The sequence below is a fragment of the Rattus norvegicus genome, chromosome 9 (assembly GCF_036323735.1).
Source record: "Rattus norvegicus strain BN/NHsdMcwi chromosome 9, GRCr8, whole genome shotgun sequence".
NCBI classification, from domain to species: Eukaryota; Metazoa; Chordata; class Mammalia; order Rodentia; family Muridae; genus Rattus; species Rattus norvegicus.
The window spans coordinates 115,740,619-115,762,465 of NC_086027.1; the positions used below are offsets into that span (position 1 = coordinate 115,740,619).

General features: G+C 45.4%; 1 protein-coding gene across 1 annotated transcript in view; it reads left to right on the forward strand.

Moving 5' to 3' along the window:
* Positions 1–1,101: 1,101 nt before the first annotated feature.
* L3mbtl4 (L3MBTL histone methyl-lysine binding protein 4) overlaps positions 1,102–21,847 on the forward strand; it is a 452,873-nt gene continuing 432,127 nt past the window's right edge. Inside the window, exon 1 of the mRNA XM_039084811.2 lies at positions 1,102–1,232. The gene's annotated coding sequence lies outside the window, so the exon portion shown is untranslated. The remainder of the gene's footprint in view (positions 1,233–21,847) is intronic.

Genomic DNA, 21,847 nt, shown 5'->3' on the forward strand with positions numbered 1-21,847 from the left:
GAACAGGTTATTTCTAAGCTGGTTTGCCCTTTTCTGTCCGTAGTTTTGTTTCATTACTCGCGTTAAGGAAAGGTATCACAGCCTCCACGGGTCTAGCACAAACGTATTTAAACAACGTAGAAATGAGCGCACCATTTCAGCAGGATTTGTTTTAGCCGTGTTCCTCTCCTTACTGCTGTTGGTTTGTCTTTTCTGTTTTTCCTCAAATCCTTGTCTTAACTAAGAACTGATTAGAGTACGAGGGACCGGTTGCATGCACGCTGACACAATTCCTATGATCATCGTTTCTAATTACAAACCGCACTAGCGGGAAGGGGGGGGGGGCAACCATGCAAATGTAAATAAATAAAATAATTAATAAAAATGCATTAGCAAACGGTTTCCTATTTTTCTCAACGCTCACACATTATGTGTTAGCAAATGACCAATCTTGCCCACACCTTTCCAATCCTCACTGTGTGGTAATCAACCACAAACCAAAAAGAAGATTCTGGGCGTTGATCCTGTTAAAGTACTGTCATTCTTGCTCAAAGCAAAAACCTAGTACTTATTTTGTACCCGCCGGATGGCTATTGCATGCATGTTTGGGTTTACACACCTCCTAGAAAGAAAATTTCACTTCGGACTCACAAAACACAGCCTTCAATGATCAGCTGTCAAACAAAAAAGGATTTAAACAAGATCCTCATCAAATCAGTGACTTTGGCAAGCGAAAGGCCAAAAGTTAGCAAGGAGGACTCTAAGTTCCCAGAGAGCAGAAGCTCAGCAGCTCCAGCTTCTCAGCCCACACGTTTAGGACCAGGTTGGTAGCCTCTCTTCACCCACCCACTTTCCGTGTGAAGAGCATCCCTTTATCTCCATTGGGTAGGTTTCCCTGTACACGTGTGTCGCGGAGTCAAAAGCCAGCAGGCGATCCAGAGGTTTCAGCATCCACCAGGGTGCAGAAGGTGTAGCTTGGAGAGTGCATGGGACTCTGCTGCAGGGAAAGGCTGACAGGAGAGTGGTGGTGGGGCACAAGGAGGATTCCCGGAGTCCGGGAGAAGACTGTGCGGGGGTGGAAGTGTGGGTGGGGAACCGAGGCATCTCCGGGGAAAGCCCGGACTGCTTGCCACGCGGTGGGGCGCAGAGCCAGGCAGGTGCGGCAGGAGCATGCGCGTGCGCGGCGGGGGCGTTTCCCGCGCCCCCGGCCGGTGCACCTCGCGGGCCGCCAGTGGCTGCTGCGGGGCTCTGGGGTAAGCAGGGTGCGCGCTGGAGTGGGTGGGGGCAGCACTGCGGGGCAAGGGAAGGCGGCGGCATGGGTTCCTCGCTTCTCTCTCGCCGCGGGGCGGAGGTGCGCCCCACTTGTCTTCCACTTCGCTTGTTTTCGCTCCTCCGCTGGTGGGGGCGCGGCCAGACCGGGGGCGTCCCTGCATTCACAGCCTTCTCCAGCACTTGTACTTGGGGGAATGTTTAGCTTTTGTGTTCCTCTGCTCCGGGATGGAAGTCTGAGTCGGTCTCCTCCACCCATTCATCTATCCACCCAGGGTCCTATCTTCTTCCTGCTTCAGTGCCCCCGGGTGGGCGCAGTGCGGGCACCCCGCAGTGTCAGACCCTCTCTGTAACTACCGTGCCTGGGTTGTGGGTACATCATGCTGGCCTCTGTCGCCTGTCTTCTCCTCTCTGTCTGCTCCTCAGGCCTTGCTGGGTTAGCTTGTCAGGGGCTGGAGACACGTGTGGGTCGGTCGGTGCAGTTAAATGCCAGGTTGGTGAAAGAGTTCTCTGGGGGTGGGGAGGGGCCTACTTGAGTATTTCTTCTGCAACCTTTGCTCTGTCAATGGTTAACATCTTCACAGTGTTCTTGTTCTGTGTACCGCTGTTCCCTTACGTTCTTTTTGTTCGTTCATGTATTCACACATTCACTTATTCTCAGGAAACCCAGTTAGTTATCCTCAAACTTGTCAATAGTGGAGGATAGCCTCGTAGTCCTGAAGGTCTGTCTCCACCTCCCAAGTGCTGTGTGCAAGTACATCCTTATGCTCGGATTTCTGGAGATGCTTCAGGTGTACCCTCTGAGAGTACTGGGTGTGGTGGCTAGAGGAAGTCAGCGGGATCCTGAACATCCCCTCTACTTCAGGTCTGTTTGGTCTCCGCCCAGACTTGCCAGATGCTTCTCCTACTGTCCCGTAGTATTCTCTGTTCTTTTTAGAAGATGTCCGTAGCAGGTCTGGGCTTCAGGTTTTGGCTGAATGGTGCAGTGGGATATCCTGGTGTTTTCTAATCCCCTTGACCCCAAAAGGAGGGTGAAGTGGCATATGGGTCGGGGTGGGGTGGGGTTGATGCGACCTTAGCCCTTGGTGCTCAATCTTGTAAGATGCTGAGACTTCCTGCTTCATTTATTATTCCTCGCGGTAACTACGGGATTTTGATAAAGGTTCAAGGAGGAGAGATCATTGTGAATGCCAGATGAGCAGAGAGAAACAGAACTGATTAATGTGTGGTGTGAGGCTGCTGGGAGTTTGTAGGACTGGACCATGGAATCATCACATTCATACTTTGTAGCATGATATTAAGCTCACTCTGATGCTTAAATGAACTCTGAAACCGTTTCCTATGAGTACTGCAAGGGAGGTGATCTGAAGATAGAACTAAGTTGAGAAACTGACCAAGCTTCCACCACAAAGAGAGACCGGGTTGTAGTGTTTGCAGCTGACCACAAGATCCTAAGGACCAAGGCACTACTATCTGCCTCATTGCAGCACCCAAGAGAAGTGTCCTTCAGATATCTGCCTCATCTTCAGCAGTAAGGAAACAGCCTGCAATGTCTCCTGTGGCACTTCATGTTTCCCCTCCTCATCCCCTAACCCCTCCTTCCTGGCACCGCTTTTCTGAGGGTGCTCCTCCACCCACCTACCCACTCCCGCCTCACTGCCTTAGCATTCCCCTACTCTGAGGCACCAATCTTTTCTTTTTTTAAAATGAGACTCTATCTGTGTGAGACCAGGCAGCAGAGACGTGGGCATCCAAAGCAGTGATCTGGGAAGTACAGTGCACTTTGCAGGTAGGAAGTTCTTACCAGGAAGAGCTGTGGTGAGCAAGGCGGCTTAGGGTCCTTCCAGCAGCTCGTCTCTAGTTAGAAAGACCCCAGCTCTCATCTCACGGTCTTTCTTTTTATTGTATCTCCCCTTTCCTAGAGCTAAGGAGAGGTGGGAGAAACCCTGACATCACTGTCCACTCCTTCAGTCGCTGTTGGTGATTTGGGAGACTTAGGAGAACCAGATCCAGCGGGCTTGGGACTAGGGTGACCACAGATCAGTTCAGTTTATAGGATATTAGAAGAGACACCGAAATCACCTTCATCAGAAAGGGGAACTGACATCAGCGAGGAGAGGTAGTGGGTGCTCGGACACTGCATATCAGGGCAGCAAAACCCAACTCAAAACAACAAAGTAAAAATCCAGTCAGCTGAATAGGTGGGTGTGATGGCTGGTGGTACCTGAGGACGGACTCGGTGAGAGAAAGCGACATTTGGTCCCAGAGGCCAAGCAGATGTTCCCAGAACAGGAAAGTCGGTGGCCAAGTAGCAGAGAGGACAGCAGTCCTACTCAGTTGCTAACGAGAAACCCAAGGGGACAGATTGAGCTTGGCTGGGAAGAGATGATCTCAGCGTAATGCAGCCCTTCAGTGTGAAACGGATTATTTTGCTTAGGAATATGGACATCCCTTTGACTTACGCAGTATTTTGTCGTCGACAAGGTAAAATGTCTATCTTTGTACATGGACAACGATATTTTGAGTACAGTGTATTGTGGGAACATCCTTCCAATAAGGGAAATCACTGAGGCCCAGTGTTGCTAACACGTTCTCCAAAAGGTGACTTGTTCACCAGCAAGATAGTGAATGAGAAGATTTGGAGGAGAAAAGAATGTCCTCAGTTCATTCACCCACGAAAAATGATCGTTTTATGTATGCATTTGCATTGTGATTCTTTAGAGTGGTGTAGGAGGGGAATTTACCCCTTTTCAAGTCTGAGTGTTTTTGTGTGTGTGTGTGTGTGTGTGTGTATATGTCTATGTGTGTCTGTGTGTATGTCTGCATGTGCCTGTGTGTCTGTGTGTATGTCTGCATGTGCATGTGTGTCTGTGTATATATCTATATGCTCATGTGTGTGTATATGTATGTGTCTGTGTGTGTGTATGTCTGTGTGTGTGTATGTGTATGTGTATGTCTGTATGTTCCTGTGTATGTGTACGTATGTATATGCATGTGTCTGTGTTTCTGTGGTTGTCGGTGTGTGTGTGTGTATGTGTGTGTGTGTGTGTGTGTGTGTGTGTGTGTGTGTGTGTGCATGAACACTGGGAAAAGCAAAGCTTGAACCCCAAAGTCCTAAGGGCTGTCACTGCTTTGATTGCCGCATCTTTAAGATGTCTCTCATCACTACGGGGTACTGATGCTCATTGACACCCGAATGGGCTTTCCCTCCCATGTATGATCTGAGCTCACAGGTGAATGGTTCACTCAATGAAGCCAGGCACTGTGGAGTACGAGGCTTGTCGCTCTTGACGACTGGCGTTGAGAATGTTAGGCCCTGGGCTGGCTAGCCCCTGAGCGGCAGGAATCTGCTTATCCTCCGTCCCATCCCTACCTCTTCTCTGCCCCCCTTTAACCTCATGATAGAATTATGATGTCATGTGTGTGTGTGTGTGTGTGTGTGTGTGTGTGCGTGAACATGCGCTCAGCCTCCCCGTGGGTGCTGGGTCCTCAAGCTTGCATGGCCCTCACTGTATCGACTGAACAATCTCCCCAGCTTTATCCTCCCCACTTTCTTGAAGGCCGGGAATGACGTGAGGCATTTTATCAGGAACCCACAATGTGCCGGTCATTTGCTGTGTGCCAAGAGCACATGTGTGGACAGGAGCCTGGCTTCCATGGCATCTGTAGTGCAGTTCACAGAGAGAGAACGACTGATCACACAAAAGGTGTGTGCATGTCAGACTTGAAGCTGATGGTGGGAAAGTCCGGCAGGCGGACCTCATTTGCTCTGTGGAGCCGTAAAGGTCTCTGAGGATAGGTAGCCATAAGCTAGTTGGGCAAACAGAACAGACAAGGAGGCCTTAAGGAGTCCACAAGAATGTGGCATGACCTGTTTTATATCAATCAAAGCACCCCTGGCCACCATCTGCAGGACTTATGTAGGACTTATGTAGGACTTATGTAGCTATAAGTAAGACCCCATGGGAGTCCAGGTGGGAGTCAGTGTTCCTTGGAGCAGGGAGGTGGGAGTGGAGGTGGAGAGAAGTGGGGGGACTCCAGGGTGTTCCTGAGGTAGGATGGGACAAAATTGCCTATGCATTAGAGAACAAGGAGAGGCCAAGGACCCAGGGCTCCTCTCCCCAGATCTCCAGCCTAAGAGGATGCATGGGTGTTACAGAAGACAGGGCAAAGCTACCTGGTCACCTGGCTACCTGGCTTTGACCATTTCCCAGGAGAGGGATGGGGATTGTTTCAGTGGATGCTTGGCTTGTTGTGACACTTGTCGCTCAGAGACCTGGAGACATCCGAGAGGCTAGAGGCTTGGGTGATATAGGTTTTACCTGACCTAAAAAGATAGTCACTAATATAAAACATTAGAAACCTGCACTTTAGGGAAATGTGGAAACACTGCATTTCAAACATCAGTTCCATGTTTAGGATGCCGCTAAGGTAAACAGCAGATTCTACTGACCAGACGCCGTCTGTTGTTTGTGGTCTGCCGTTTATAGCTTCTTGCTGCTATGTTCAGCTGAATAATTAGCTGCATGTATGTTTTCTTCCTTTGACTTTTTTTCTTTTTAACTTTAATCAGGGTGTCTCTGTCTAGATCAGGCTGGACTTGAACTAAATACACAGCCCAGACTAGGTTTGTGATTGCAATCCTCTTGCCTTATCCTTTCAAGGTCCGCACCCTAATTCCAGGGTCTACTTACTTACTTAGTTTATTTACTTATTTATGGTGTATGTATAGATGTGTGTGCATGTGTGGATATGTATATATGTGTGTGCACATGTGTGCATATATGTGTGTGTGTGTGTGTGTGTGTGTAAATGTACACATATGTGCTCCTGTGTGGATTCTTTAATTGTTCTCTATTTTTAGAGACAGGGTCTCTCACTGAAGATACAGCGTCCACATTTAGCTAGACTGTCTGGCCAGCAAGCCCCCATGATTGTTTTCAAATCAATGATTACAGGCGTGCACACCTGTGCCTGGTGTTTAAGTTGGTGCCAGGCATGGAACTCAAGTCTCCACGTTTGCAAGAGGCAAGCACTTTACAAACTGAGGCATCCTCCAGTTCTCTACTTTTGATTGACTTCCCTTTTCTTTTTGACTTACCATAATGCTCCTCTTATTCATCAAGTAATACATATCAAAAAAATCCAAAAAACAAAACAAAACAAAACCCAAAAGCTAAAACAGAAAAAGAAGAATACAAAAAAACCAACCAATCAACAAACCAAAACAAACAGCAGACAAAACGAAACAAAACAACCCACCCCCAGCAATATAAAGCCCTTCCTTGTCTCATTGATCCTGCTCTTTGAAGTGGCCATATTGAATCTTCGAGTTACATATACTCTCTAAGCACATTGTGTATGCCAGTGGCGTTCAGACAGTGCTTTGGGGGTGACTGTGGGGTGCAGTACCCTTCTGCCTGGTGGCCTTTTGCATATTGGAAACTGTCCTTCTCTTACACCTCCTTCTGTACTCTCCAACATGGGCCAAGAGCTTTCCTCAAGCACCCCTGTCGTGACTGCATGAATGAGGCATAGAGCTCTGCTTCCTCCAGGAAACATTTTGGGTTAAGCCAAGGTTTGTTACTACAAACTTCCAAAGGTTAACAACAGCCTGAGACATTAGACACCCTGGTAATAAAACTACAATGACTTTGAGTCAGTGGAGTGTCAGCTATCCAGGAAAGCAGGTCCACAAAGTTCCTCACAGCTAGGGATTTTGTGAGTAACTGCCAAGAGTTGGGTTGATTGAAGGCGTAAGACCTGACCTATTCTTTGTTACTGTTATAGTCAGATATCAAAGAGAAATTCAGAGGTCTTTTTTTCTCTTGCTTTATGGCAGAGTACTTTTTAATTTCATGTCATTGCTCCCTATTGGCCTGGCCATTACCACCATAAAGCTGAATTATTAGAGATGCCAGCCCAATACCCAAAGCGTTCAGTTCACTCACTGAGTTTCTATGGATGGTCAGAACCAAGAGTCTATGCCCTTTCTTGTGTACCACAGTGAATTCACTGGAATTTTACTCTCAGAAGTTGCTCAAACGTTTATGAATTCAGGGCATCTTTATGCAACGTTTAAGCTTAGAAGGAGTTAAGGTTAAGGTTAAGGAGTATGGATTTGAGGGCACATATCCACTTCTAGAGGTTGTTGAGGTCTTGTCTGTGTGAATGGTGATATCTACCCTATTGCGGTAGATCATCAGTAGGGCGTTTGTCCTGTAAGGCAATCATCATCGTTAGCCTATCCAGAACTGGGTTACATCCGTGTTCGAGACAGAGCCCATTGGTATGTGTGAGTGGTAAAAGAACAAAGAAACTATTTATAGTCAAATATTCCTCACCAACACACTGTGCAGAGTGGGTGTTACAAACATGATTGTACATTGCACTCATTTCTGAGTGTTTTCTCTCTCACTTCTAGAACTTTCAATCGAATAGCTCCACGTTTCTTCACATTCCAAGGTTAGCTGATGGAGATGTTTCTGCTGTCCCACATCTCGGGCTCTTACTACCTATAGCCTAGGGATGGTGTCACCTACAGTGGGCTGGGCCCACCCATACCAATTTACAAGATAATTAATTATCAGGAGACTCCCCTACTGACTTGTGCACAGCCTAATGTGATAGAAGTTATTATTCTACAAGGAGGCTTCTCTCAGTTAAGTCTGGGCTGGTTCACACTGACCATTAAGGGGAACCAGGAGGCTGCCTTAGCTGTGACTTACTGAAACAGTCCGTTTTAGTGTGGTGGGGTCAGACATGGTAGGGTGGGGTATGGTTTGATGCGGTTGAGACAGGATCTTGCTGCATATTCCTGGCTGGCCTGTTACTCATTTTATATTCAAGCTGGTAGAAGACAGGATGTCAGTAGAGCCCCAGAAAAATAGTCCCCTGAGTTAAAAGAACTTAATATGCCCAAACTCACATTCTCTCCTTTAGAAAAAGTCTGTGTGGTAGGAGATGTATTGTTGACAAGTTGTCAGGAGGTGTCACACCGTGGGAAAGACCTGGTGATTAATACCAGCTTAAAGAATTTATTTACCCAAAATTGTACAACTGAGTAAAGGCTGATTTGGATCTCAGATTTAGGCTTCCAGAGTCTCGGTCCATGGATTTTTCTCTATGTACAGATGCATATGTATATGTGCATTCATACACATGTATCGTCTGTCTCCCGTCTGTCTGTCCTTTAGTACTGGGGATCAGATTCATGAGGGTTTTTTTTTTTGTAGCATATTGACATTCATTTTCGTAGCCACGATTTGTAGCAAAGTTATATTTAATAGCTTGGTAGATTCTATTACAGGGTGATATTTCTTTATGTGTTTGTTTAGTTGAATTGTGACGTTTATATTGCATTTGCTAAGGGAGAGTACGTTCATTCATTCTGTAAATGCTTACTGTTAACTTTGGCCAAGGCTGCGCTCAGCCTTGGGATGTAGAGGTCTGAGGAGCCAGGAACACCTAGATTCTGATCTTTCTCCAAGTAGCTCCCAGGAACACAGGCTGACTCCTCTGAGGCACCTTCGTGTTGTGTGGGGTGACACCTTTAGTGACCGGACTCATGCATTTCTTGGGTCGGTAGTGTTTCTGAGTACAGGGGATGTGCCTGTTCTTAGCATGGGGGTCTCTTTTCTGCTCAGGAAACATCCTTGGTGCTAGGAGTTCATTGGAGAGGGCTGGTTGCTGCACCCGGGACCCGCTAAGCTCTAGGAGAGGAGTTGAAGAACATACTTTGGCAAGCAATAGGGTAGACTGCAAGTGAGATTTAGGATATCCGTGTCACGTCCCTAATTGAGAAACTCTCTTCTGATCCACAGATGGCCCCTGAAGGGCTACCTGTGAAAGGTGGCATAGTGGCCGAGCCTAGTCACCTTCACACCAGCTCCGCTTTTTGCCAGCTGGATCCTGCAGTGCTGCCTCCGAAGACCGTGTGTATGGAGGGAAGGAGAAATGTGAGGTTTAACCAACCCTGTGTAGGGACAAGGGACACCTTCTTGGCTTGTGTCATTTCTGGACTGTCCCAGGTCCCCTGTTGGCCTATGGCCCAAAAGAAGGAAGATCAGACTCGCCCTATGGAAATTGCAAACACTGTGCTTTTAAAGGTTTTCACTGAGTTTTTGGGTCACAAAGGACGATGAGAAATTCAACGATGGTAATGCCTTTGTGCACAAGCAATAAACTTCTCTTCAGATTTTCTTCAGCCTAAGCATTTATAAATGTTACTTGAGACCAGAAGTGAAAAGAAACAGGTCAAATTATTTGTAGAGATAGTTTAGCTGTTGACATTCTCTTCCCCTTTTACCCTCTTGTCTCTTTCGGTCTCCTCAGTCCCTGCCTGTCTAACCCATGCCACTTGAAATTTCTGTCACTGAGGCCATCACAGTTAAATGATGCACATGGGCCCAGTGTATTTTTTTTTTCTGGAACTGAAAAAGTAAAAATCTTTAAAAGAAGTTACAGGAAATTGAGCCTGCTGTCTTTGGGTCCCTGGGATTTGCATCTCACCTCTCCTGTCAGACACAGAGTGGTGGCGTCTTGAGGTGCACAGGCCACCTGTGCTTCTTTTTCACTTGGAACATCCTATTATCTTTTTGTATTTTCAAGTTAGAGTCTTTCCAGGAAGCTCAGGCTGACCTTGAACTTGTCATCCTCTTGCATCCGCCTCCTGCCCCAATTGCTGGGATGACAGTCATTATGCCTAGCTTCACTTGAAATATTTAAGCTAATGCGGATTATTCCTGACTCTTTGCTTATATGAGCTCTCAACTCTATCAGATTCTGACAAAATATTTCTGATTCTTCCTTGCAATTGTAAAGGGTAATTAGCAGGAAAATAACTGATCATGTGTAGGTGAGTTCTCAAAGCGGTCAACACATGTGCACACACATGGAGACATTAGTAGGTTGTGAATGTCTGTTTGTTTTTATGTTTGAGACAAGCTCTCACTACTTGGTCCATGCTTCACTTCAACTTGAGAACTGTTTTGCCTCAGCCTTAAGTGCTACGGCGTGTGCTGCCATGTTTGGTCAGCTTGATTAACCTGGAGAATAAAAGTTGGTACTTGTGCCTATATCTAGATTCACACAAGAAGGGGCCAATGAAAATGTTGGTTCAGGTAAGCCATATCTGGGGGGGAGGATACTCTTTTATGTATGTGAGGACACTCTTACTGTCTTCAGACATACCAGAAGAAGGCATCAGATCCCATTACAGATGGTTGTGAGCCACCATGTGGTTGCTGGGAATTGAACTCAGGACCTGTGGAAGAACAGTCAGTGCTCTTAACTGCTGAGCCATCTCTCCAACCCCGGGGAAGGAGAACATTTGAGCAGTAACATCATTCCCCAAAGTATAAAGAGAATTTGGAAAATCTCCTACACAAAGTACGCACTTCTCAGTTTAGCTGTATTTGTGTGAGAAAGCAGGAAACACTGGAACAATACTAAACTATTTTTGGACTCATGCAAAATGGAATGAAGCTCAAAATTCAGAGAGGTTATAAATGAGGCTTTTAGCGGATGTGAACATCAGGCGTGATGGTCCTTCTCTGTGAAGGCATGGTGATTATGTTGCCATGGATGGTCGTGTGTTATAGACATTACCTGTGCCACTCCTGAGATGCCATGCAAAGTTAAATAACTAAATAAGTAAATGCCCTTCGTTCCCAATTGTTGCCCAATGCTTTGGGTAATTTTAAAGAAATGTATTCAGTTGCTTGCAATGATGAAGACAAGAAATCGTTTGCTAAAACACAAAAGGTACTCTTACTTAAAGTTTAGGAAGAACAGCTGCTCTTTTCTTTCAGGGCTATCCTTTTACACACATGGACTTGTTCCATATGAGTTTTGGTATTTTCAGAGTCATCTTCACCTTTTCTAAATTTAAACCTGATAATGAAAACATGACTGTTGGTGTTAGTCCTTAGTCACTGTGTGTTAACATCCTGGCCAGGCATTGTTTGTATTTATGATCAACTAAATTTCTGGTTGTATATTTTATGGTCAAATCTTGGTTTGGGAGGCACCAGAGGTCAGACTGTGCATACATAGATAGCATGCATTAGCTTAAAATGACCAAAAGGTCTGCGGTTGGAGTGTGCTGTCTTACTAACTGCATCCCCACCAACCAGCTGTTAGCGAAGCTGCACCCAACTCTCATGCCGTGCTATGTGCATGTGTGCACAGCTGTAAATTCATGCACGTATGTGTGGAGGCAGCTGGATTCATCTCTTTATTCCAAACTATATTATTTTATTATTCTATCACATATTCTTGGTGTTTCTAGAAAGTGAGAAAACATTAAAACTGGATGCATCCTGTTCTAACATTAGAACCGAGATAGGCATTTTTTTTCTTTTCTTTTTTGCAGGATCCCCTCCCCGGCAGATGGTCATGTAGACTGTGCTTGGGATTTTAAAAAAAATGAGTAAAAGAGAATAAAAAACATTTGAATAAATAAATAATAACAGCATGATTTTGAGGAGATGAAAATAATTTAAATATGGAATTTAAATATGGAATTTTGTTTACAGAAAGTCCTGTTTGCATATCTTATACCTCTAGGCCAACACAGGTATCTGTCTCTATAAGAAGAACCGAGGTGGAAAATTGTGTCTCTTAGCCCTGGCAGCCCTGACACTTGGAGTCCTGGTTTAGAGACGCGAATCTTTTCTGAAAGCTATGTTTCACCTTTCCTGACCACAGGCTTCCTTTTGCTAAGGTTTGGGTTGAGGCAGGGGCATGTCCCCTTGTCCCTATAATGGAGATTCTTCTGGGGCCATTACAGCATCTTTGCATACACTTCCATTTCTAGTTTTGCTGTTGTTGTTCTTTTGGGTTTTCTTTTTGTTTTGTTTTGGTTTTTGATTTTTGTTTCCAGTCTTTTTTCGTGGCACTGGGGGTGGAAGCAGCCTGGAAAAGCTTTCTGAAACCCAGAGCTTCCCCGTGGGCCCACACTTTCTTAGCTACTCTTAGCTTTGAGTAGTGAGGGTCTTTGAAGTACCCTGGCCTATTTCTTTAAGACTGTGACCTGCACGAGTGACTTAGGGGTAGTCCTGGGACCCATCTGCCTGTAGTTTGACTGTAGTTGTACTCCCTGGGCCCATCTGCCTGCTGTTTGGCTGTAACTGTACTCCCTGGGCCCATCTGCCTGCAGTTTGGCTGTAGCTGTACTCCCTGGGCCCATCTGCCTGCAGTTTGGCTGTAACTGTACTCCCTGGGCCCATCTGCCTGCAGTTTGGCTGTAACTGTACTCCCTGGGCCCATCTGCCTGCAGTTTGGCTGTAGCTGTACTCCCTGGGCCCATCTGCCTGCAGTTTGGCTGTAACTGTACTCCCTGGGCCCATCTGCCTGCAGTTTGGCTGTAACTGTACTCCCTGGGCCCATCTGCCTGCAGTTTGGCTGTAGTTGTACTCCCTGGGCCCATCTGCCTGCAGTTTGGCTGTAGTTGTACTCCCTGGGCCCATCTGCCTGCAGTTTGGCTGTAGCTGTACTCCCTGGGCCCATCTGCCTGCAGTTTGGCTGTAGCTGTACTCCCTGGGCCCATCTGCCTGCAGTTTGGCTGTAGCTGTACTCCCTGGGCCCATCTGCCTGCAGTTTGGCTGTAGCTGTACTCCCTGGGCCCATCTGCCTGCAGTTTGGCTGTAGCTGTACTCCCTGGGCCCATCTGCCTGCAGTTTGGCTGTAGCTGTACTCCCTGGGCCCATCTGCCTGCAGTTTGGCTGTAGCTGTACTCCCTGGGCCCATCTGCCTGCAGTTTGGCTGTAGTTGTACTCCCTGCGCCCATCTGCCTGTAGTTTGGCTGTAGTTGTACTCCCTGGGCCCATCTGCCTGTAGTTTGACTGTGATACACAAATTTTGCCTTGCTATTTCTTCTGCATGTGTACTCATTTCTTACTCACTGAACATTTTATAAGCTATGTTCTTGCCCAGGGCAGGTGGGTGAGAGTGGAGTGGGGTTAGGTAAAACTGTATTCTTTCAGTTTGAATATCCTGTAAGAAGCAATAAATGCTAGGGTTTACTTCTTACAAAAATTCTTATTTTTGCCTTTACCCGTTGAGCCATCTCTCCAACTTTCAATACTGTAATATTTTAATGGTCTTTGGCAGCTACTACTCAAGATTGAGATTCTGAACCACGCAGGAAAGAAGTAATGCTATCTATAAACGATACTTATAAGGGCTAGAAATAAATGCGCTATGTGTGGATAGAGTCCATAGCCACACCCACTCGAATTTGGATGTGATGATTTTTGAGATTATTAATGATATCCTTTAATAAAGGCACATTGTCTTAGTTACATATTTGTCACCATGATAAGACACCATGACCAAGGAAACTTTAGCAGAAAGAATTTATTCGGGCCTTGTAGTTTTTGGGCCAGGAGCATGGCAGCAGGTAGTCATGGCAGGGTGAGCCTACACCTTGATCCATAAACACCAGGCTGCAGGGGGAGGGGAAGATGGACAGAAATGAATGACAGGGATGGCATGAGCTTTCGAAACCTCTTCCAGCAAGGCCATGTCTTCTAATCCTTTCCAAGCAGTTCTACCAACTGGAGACCAAGCATTTACATACAGAGGCCCATGGCGGTCATTCATATTCAAATCCAGTCTGTAATAGGACTGGGGGTGGGTGGACGTTCCCCATCTCTTTCTGAATCTTTAGTTCTCAGAAAGGGTATGTTGATTTTGGAGTCCACCATACAGCCACTTGATTGCTGTATGTATGTATGTATGTATGTATGTATGTATTTATTCATTTCTCATTCATTCATTCATTCACCTCGTTATTTATGTATTTATCACTGCTTTGAGTAGAGCTTTTGGGAGGCTTACCTAAAGGGCTTGCAAACACCAGGTTCACACACTTTTCTTTCTTCCTCTAAGCCATGTCGGGAATTTCTGTCGTCCTTTTGATCTTTGATGGCTGTACTACATCAGTCTGTAACCACATAGTAGTTATTGCAGCTCCAGGGGTGGAGCCCTTTATGGTTGAGGAGAGAGCTTGGATCATCCTCAGCACCTAACTCTGGCTGAGGAAGGGGAGAGAATTGGTATAGGGAGTTGCTCTGAGCTCACTCATCACCGCTTGGGCTTTGGTGGATTTAATAATGTTGAAAGAACCTTTTGAGGACATGGTGCCTAATGTCCTAACCTGGGACAATTGCCCCCACAGACCTTATTACCCCGGGGTATGTTTTAGAAGTTTCGTATTTTCAGGGTACTTTATACTTTGAAACACATTAACATGCATTTCAGCTATTCTTTTTTTAAACGTTCTGATCATTAATTGAATTAAAAAAACATGTTTTACTAGTGGCCTGCCATTTAGAATGTTTAATATAGAAGATTTAGTTCTGGAAAGGACCAAGAGTGTCCATACTTTGAATGTGTCAGCGTATCACAAAGGAAATTCACCTGAGGGTTGTTAAGGGTAACTGAATACAATGTATTGTTAATCCAGCATTACTTGGATTACCTCCAAGGGCCAGGGTACTTAAGTGTAAGTCCAGTGAGCTTGCCTTTTTGCTCTTGAGAATGCGGCTTCTGTGGACATCCTCTGTGAAATCATCCTACACTGAGGTAACAGTGAGTTGCAGGGAGAGGGGCACCTGCAGTGGCTGGTAATGAACATCAGTGACTGGAGGGGAAAGACAGCCTCAAGTGCAGAGCTCCTTGGGCAGTTAGGTGGCACTGTTTCCCTTTTTCTTTCAAAGGTTTGGCTAAATGTAATTAAAATATGAAGAGGCTCCTTGTGGGCTTCTTTTAGCTGGAGTCTGATTAAAAACAAGCAGGAGAGGTGCATTAAAAAGCAGCTGGAGGCAGAGCTCACCCTTTCCCCAAGTCCACTAGCAAGGGAGAGTGGCTGCTTCATGGTTGCTGAACACACAGAGGAGTTCTCTCTGGGGTGGCTCGGGGCAGGCTTCAAAGGTCACAAGCTCAGATGCTGTCAGGGGCAGGTGCCCTGGGTCCTGGGCTGGTGCAGTGGCCTGGGTGTTTAAGGCAGGAGGGACATGGTGGGCTTGGACTACCTAGTTTCCACATCAGCGGGGCTTCTGCAGTAGACTAGGGCTGTTTGTAAATCGTGAGATCCTCCACCCCCTTTTTTCTTCTCTCCCCACATGAGGCTCTCAACAGAAGCATGGAATCTATAGTTTAAAAATGCATGTCTGGTTTCCTGTTTGTCTTTTTAATGGTGTGTGTGTGTGTGTGTGTGTGTGTGTGTGTGTGTGTGTGTGTGTGTGAGAGAGAGAGAGAGAGAGAGAGAGAGAGAGAGAGAGAGAGAGAGAGAGAGAGAGAAGACACCCACGCCTATGACACCCACACCTATGGAACTGTGGAGGTTAGAGGATTCCAGGAGTTCATCTTTGACTTTCATCCTATATGGGGTCCTGTGGATCATCAGGTTTGACACTAAGTGCCTTTACCCACTGAGCTGGTTTTCCAGGTTTTAAAATTGGAGGCTAAGGCTTTACCTTCTGAAGGCTGCGAGGAGTATGGGGTGAGGTGAAGATCATCAGGCAGAGCCTTCTGGCAAATGCATTTACCAATCCTAAGAAGGGAAAGAAGTCAGTGACCACACAAAACACAGCCCTCTCTCAAGGGGAGTAAGAAGCAGTTTCTTTTGGAACCATGCATGAGTGGCCCTGACTCAGGTCACCCCATATACCGTGTTCCAACACGGTAATGCTTTCATTGCATTCTTACATAAAACAATGGGGATTATATATCAAGAAAGGTTTCAATACACTGATGGAAACGTGTTTTCAAATATGTAGATGGGCTGCAGCAAGGTTTAGGACTTTCATTGTCTGATGATGTTCTTAACTTTCTGGCTGGCAGAGGCTAGGGGCCTATTTACACATTACTCAGGCACTTCTTAACGTAGCCCAAGATAATATGGCCTTGGGACTGCCATGTTTCTACTCCCCACAACCATAGAAACTTTAACCAGCCTTGAAGGTTTAATGCAGAGGGATTCTCTTTTGGACTTTGGTTTATACCAGGCAGAGCAAAGGACGACGGTAGAAAGTTCCAAGCAAACCCCTAGTTCCTGTTATTTTTATTGTGTGACTTACCACGAGTGGTAAGCACCATGCACACTCTGAAAGCCTGCCATTCTGAAAGTCCCTGTCACTGGTTTTCCAAGCCTGAAGGGAGGACATGAGGCTCCACTTAGCACCTGCTGGCAAGAAGAAAAACAGGGAGAGCCTTTGGTGGACAAGGATGAACTCCAGCCTCCACTATGGGCCGCCCCTCTCTTTTCTGTCTGAGGTGTGACTAATATTAACACGCTATCCAGCTTCCCCTACTGCCATTAACTTAGGGGGAGGAGAAGGGGGTGAGAGGGGGAGGAGGAGGTTTACTTTGGCTTATGGTTTTCGGAATCCCAGTTCATGGTCATGGATCTGCATGGCTCAGGATGCTGGGAGCAGTGACAGGGAGTGCTTGGTGGAACACATAATTACACCAGGTTGCATGAGAGCGGGGAGTGGTCGAGCTGCTCGCCAAGGGCATATTCCAACCCACAGGACCAGGCACACTTGCTGGGGTCCTGCCATCTCCCAGGCTTATGTGGAGACTATGCCTTGAACCCATGGACCTTGTGGGGTGTTGGAAAGATACACTAGCAACCTGGTACTCAAAAGAGAGGCTCTCAGATTTGGGGCCTTTCTGGCTACTAGGAAAGCGGTGTATGAGTTTGAAGAGAATTGCCAACTTTCAATTTCCCCCCCGCATACACAAAGCCCAAACTTAGGACCACACATCAGTCTCTCCTGAGGAGATTATCTTCGCCATCTATATAGGAGGGAGACTGTCTCAGAAAAATAAAAATAAAAACTGGATTTCATGTTGGAAAGGACAGGCATAGCAAACAGACATAAGAGGAATTACTTCGTGGTCTTCTCAGATATGAGATATTACGGTTCTAGTTTGTATTAGCGGCAGAGCACTGGAAGCAATTGTTTTCTTTATTTCAAATTTATTCTTTGACAATTTATGTTGATGGATCTGCTCCTAACTCCTCCTCGCCTGCACACTTCCCCACACCCTCCCCTCAACCTTCATGTCCCCCATCTCTCTCTCTCTCTCTCTCTCTCTCTCTCTCTCTCTCTCTTTCTCTCTCTGTGTGTGTGTGCCTGTGTGTGCCTATGTGTGTGTGTGTGTGTGTGTGTGCCTGTGTGTGTGTGTGTGTGTGTGCCTGTCTGTGTGTTTGTTTCTTTGTTTCTTTTTAGTTTGCAATCCACTGTGTCTGATCAGAGCTTGCTGCTGGACCTTTGACTGGCCTTATTGGCTTGGTACCCTGAAGGTGAGTTCATGAGTACAGAGGCCATGGCTTGTCCAGGGGACTGCATCTCCCAGCACTCTTCTGCATTCTCCTGCTCCTGTATTCTTTCTGCCCCCTCTTCCTTGATGATCCCTGGGCTTGGAAGGCTGAGATGGAGATAGCTATCTCATTCCAGGGTTGAGAACTCAGTAGTCACTTAGTCTGAGCACTTTGATGAGTTATTGATCTCAGCAGTAACTGCTCCCAGGGTTGAGAACGGCACTGGCTGATGGAGTGAGTCGCAGCCATAGCTGCGCTGAGGTGAAAGGTGAAGTTCTCAGATCCTTCTTGGTATAGCAGACTCCACATGGCACCACGTGCAGGAGGGGTCCTTTGGAGCCATTGGTCTCTGTAGCCTCACTGTTCTTGGAGTTCTGTCCTTTGTTGGTCACTCCCTTGGATACCCCCTGGTCCCCGACACTCTACTGTGGCCTATGCCTCTTAAAGGCTGAAGCTATGGAAATGTTTTAAGTCTGTTTGAGAGACTTGCTTTTGTTTTGTTTGTTGTTGTTTTTACTTTGGGATTCTTTGGACCCTGCCATTTGAGGTAAAGATTGGATGCCCAATTGTTCTAACTCTTGGATTAACCTCATAGCTGTTAGAATGAAGCTGGTTACCTGCAGCAAGAGTCAACTTTAGTCTCTGCTTCTTGCTCTTGGTGTGGCACAGGCTGCTTGTCAGTCTGAATTGTTTTCTCAATTAGACGCCATGCTCTGCTTTTATGACCAGCCTTGTCTGTCTCTGAGCAAGGAGAACTGCGTGGTCCCTCATCATCCTGCTCATGGGTTAGTGAGGACCTTGCCACTGTCCTTCCCTCTGAGTGGGCCTGTGTTGATGCAATATCATAAAAATATCTCTTATATTCTAAGAGTCTAGAATCTTTGCTGGACCTTGCAGGCAAAGCTAATAATATACTTAGAAGTTACTTAAGACTCAAACTCTTTGTTTAGCCTGCTTTCAAGAGAACAATGTAACAACTAACCTTATTGCCTGGATTTCCCATGCAATCAACCTTTACAAGCCAGGTTGGTGCACAGCTACAATCTTACCTTCCCCGGCCCTGACCCAGACAATGGGAGTGTATCATTTACTGAAAGTTGCAAATAGAGCAGTTGAAAGCAACATACTAAAAGCCACCATAAAGGTTGGAAGCAGCCATGTATTGATATTGGTTCATAAACAATGATGTTTGTGGTCTGGGTCATTTGGGTCATTTAGAGCCAGTGACTTAATCCATTGCTGAACTCTGTTATTTCTATGCTGCTCAATATAGAATGAAACTCTCTGTTAGGGGCAGATAGAAAGCATGCAAACAGACATGCAAAGCCTCACAATTGTGCACACACACATACACACACACACACACAAACACACACACACACACACACACACACACACACACACACACACACACACGCATGCACGGACAGATTCACTGGACAACCCCCAGAAAGGCACAGATTCAAAGTCAAACCACAAACAGGGACAGGACACAGAGAGCATGAAATAGAGACTTAAAACCTGGGCTCCTTGTTGATCAAGTGACTCCAAGAAGAAGAGCTATTATTCCTTTCCTTAATGTGACCAATGTGTTCTTGGTGACTCGGTATTACCAATGTATATAATCTGTTCTCAGGCCAGCTTCTGGCTGCCCTGTATTCCTGTCTTTACTCTCTCTGCTGGTCTAAATTTAGGTTTGTCCCTTTTATTGCTCTGCTCAGGTGTTATCAGCATTTTTTATTTTGTTTTTCAAAATTCCCAACATCCATTTTTATACTTAAAACATTTGTATCTTTAGTTGAATAAACAAATGTTTAGAAAATGTGCTGCTGGCCTTGCCCCCTGGGTTGCCTTTGTGTAGCTGTAGGGTTTTCAGATGTAAAAATCAAGGCAGCAGCTGGGATGCTGTCAATATTAAATGACATCTAAGCACAAAGCATTTAGCACGTGCTACAAAGATAGACACTGTTTAAATAACTGTCTGCAATGGTTTGTCAGTTGTTATTGGGACTTTTATGTTTTATAATTTTCTGAATGGGTATATGTTACTATTAAAGAAATTATGTCCTTATTCTAAATAGGGAGAACCGAACACACAATGAGGCATGCATTCTATTCTCAGGGAGCATTTTTACTTGTCTATGCCTCAGAGGTTCTCCCCATATCACCTCAGGTGCTCACTAGATCTCTTGTTATTTCCTAGAAGATAAACATGAAAGCCATGTATTTCAATCAAGGGAAATTTGGATTGTGCCAGGTACATTGAGAGGCACCTAGTACTGGCCAAGGTCCAGCTGACATGTTGCAGTGGGCACTGTGTCACACCCTGGGGATCCGGCCAACTCAGCTGCCCCATCTTACAACCTCAGGTCCTGAGTGATCAGTGGAATGCTGTGTGGAGAGGAATCCATGCACACTTGTCTGATGGACTCTCCAAGGGATTTCTGATTGTCTGTGTAGCAGCACCTCACACATTACCTCAGGACCATGAAAAGAAAGATTCATTCATAAGAAAAAGAGACAGAGCTTGAACTGCGTGGAGATAGGTTCTGGTGAATACTTAAGTACTCCAAAGTCTCTTCAGAATTCAAGCTCCTCTCATTCAGATCAGAATAACATTGTTGCTTTCTTATTCCACAAGTATTGTGTTGTTGTTTTTATATAAACTGATGACGTGGGGGCTTCAAGGTATGTGTAAGTAAAAGGTTTTGTTCTAAGTATGAGAGAGAGAGAAACATCACAAACGTGCCAGCATTAATACTGTAGGGGGCTGGGTTCTTATCTTGATCTTGTTCAGTGTTATTATTAGAGTTTGGGAAAGAAGCACTTTTATAGTGGATGTTATTTTCTATTTCTTTAATGTAGATAACATCCCTGGAGTTAACTATAAAAGCACCAAAAAGAAATCTGAATGCAGGATACCCATATAATATGGTAATGTATTTAGCTGTTGTGCAGAAGTAATAATCCCCACCTTGATTTTTCTTCTTTAATTGTGACTTTACTCACCCAAAAGTGAGAATTATTTTATCCTCTTGGATGCTGCAGCTACTACACATACTTTTGAGGCCATGATTACATCAAACACATTGCAGTGTGTATTTTTAACCCCGGGAACAGTAAATTGGTTGTGTAGGCACACATATCACCAGTTTGTGTCAAAACATCATTTTAATAACAATGCTTCTTAAAATAAGAGAGAACATACTCTGACCCTGAGATGAGGCATTTTCTTTATAAGTTTCTTTATGTAGAGGGTGTACAGCTTCACCACCCTCCCCCAATGTCACTCACAGTAGGGTTACTATACTGTTTATCTATGCCAAGGAGTTTTTTAGTGCAGTATATGGGGAGCAGATGGTGAGCAGGAATAAAATACAGTCAGCTCACCTGCTGAGTCCTGTGATGGAGGCGGTGACTACGACCACAAAGAAGATCCCTTCAGGGTCCAAAGTGATTCAAGGAATAAGTGTGCTTGTGTACTCTTAGGAAAGCAAAAATTATCGCTTGCATTCCAAGAGGCCAGAACTTACGCTGGACCCCTCAAGATGAGTGAATTCCACACGGAAGCCTGGCATCCTGCTGTGCATTCAGCCTGATTAACTTGCCTTTAAGAATAGAGTAACGAATAAGCTCGTCTGTCTTGTACTTCCCATGTAGTCAGCTTTACAGCCTAAGCTAATGAATGCATGGCTTTAAGCGTAATGTATGTCTCATCCGTGCCCCTGAGCTAGAGACCGATGCTTCTCTGTACTCATGAGTGACATTGTAATCTTTTTCTGAAAACAGCAAGCACATTGAAAGTGCTGCAAACACCACACAGGTACTGTCTGATGAACGACATTGTTCATTATCCAGGTCAATTGGAGTCATCGGATTAATCCCTTGTAAAACTTGTTAAAGATTACTATAAAGTATCATCCATTCCTTCCCCTGTGATGCTTTCTATACTGATCAGATAAATATATAATAAAGCCCTTTCTGAGGGGAGACAGAAGGCCTGGGGCTAGAAGCAGAGAGTTTACACTTGGACTTCCTTTTGGTCAAAGCTATCCAAGAGGAAGACTGTGAATTCTTTCCTTAATGTGACACAGGTGCATTTTGACGCTCTTAGGTCACCTTCAGTTCATTAACTGACACAAGTGAGAGCCTCACATTGTTTTATAAAATAAGGAAAAGACATCCACAATTGTGTCATGCTATTGAAAATAATTAATTTTGTCACAGATGAGCTACGCTCAGTGTATTGACAAACGCATTATT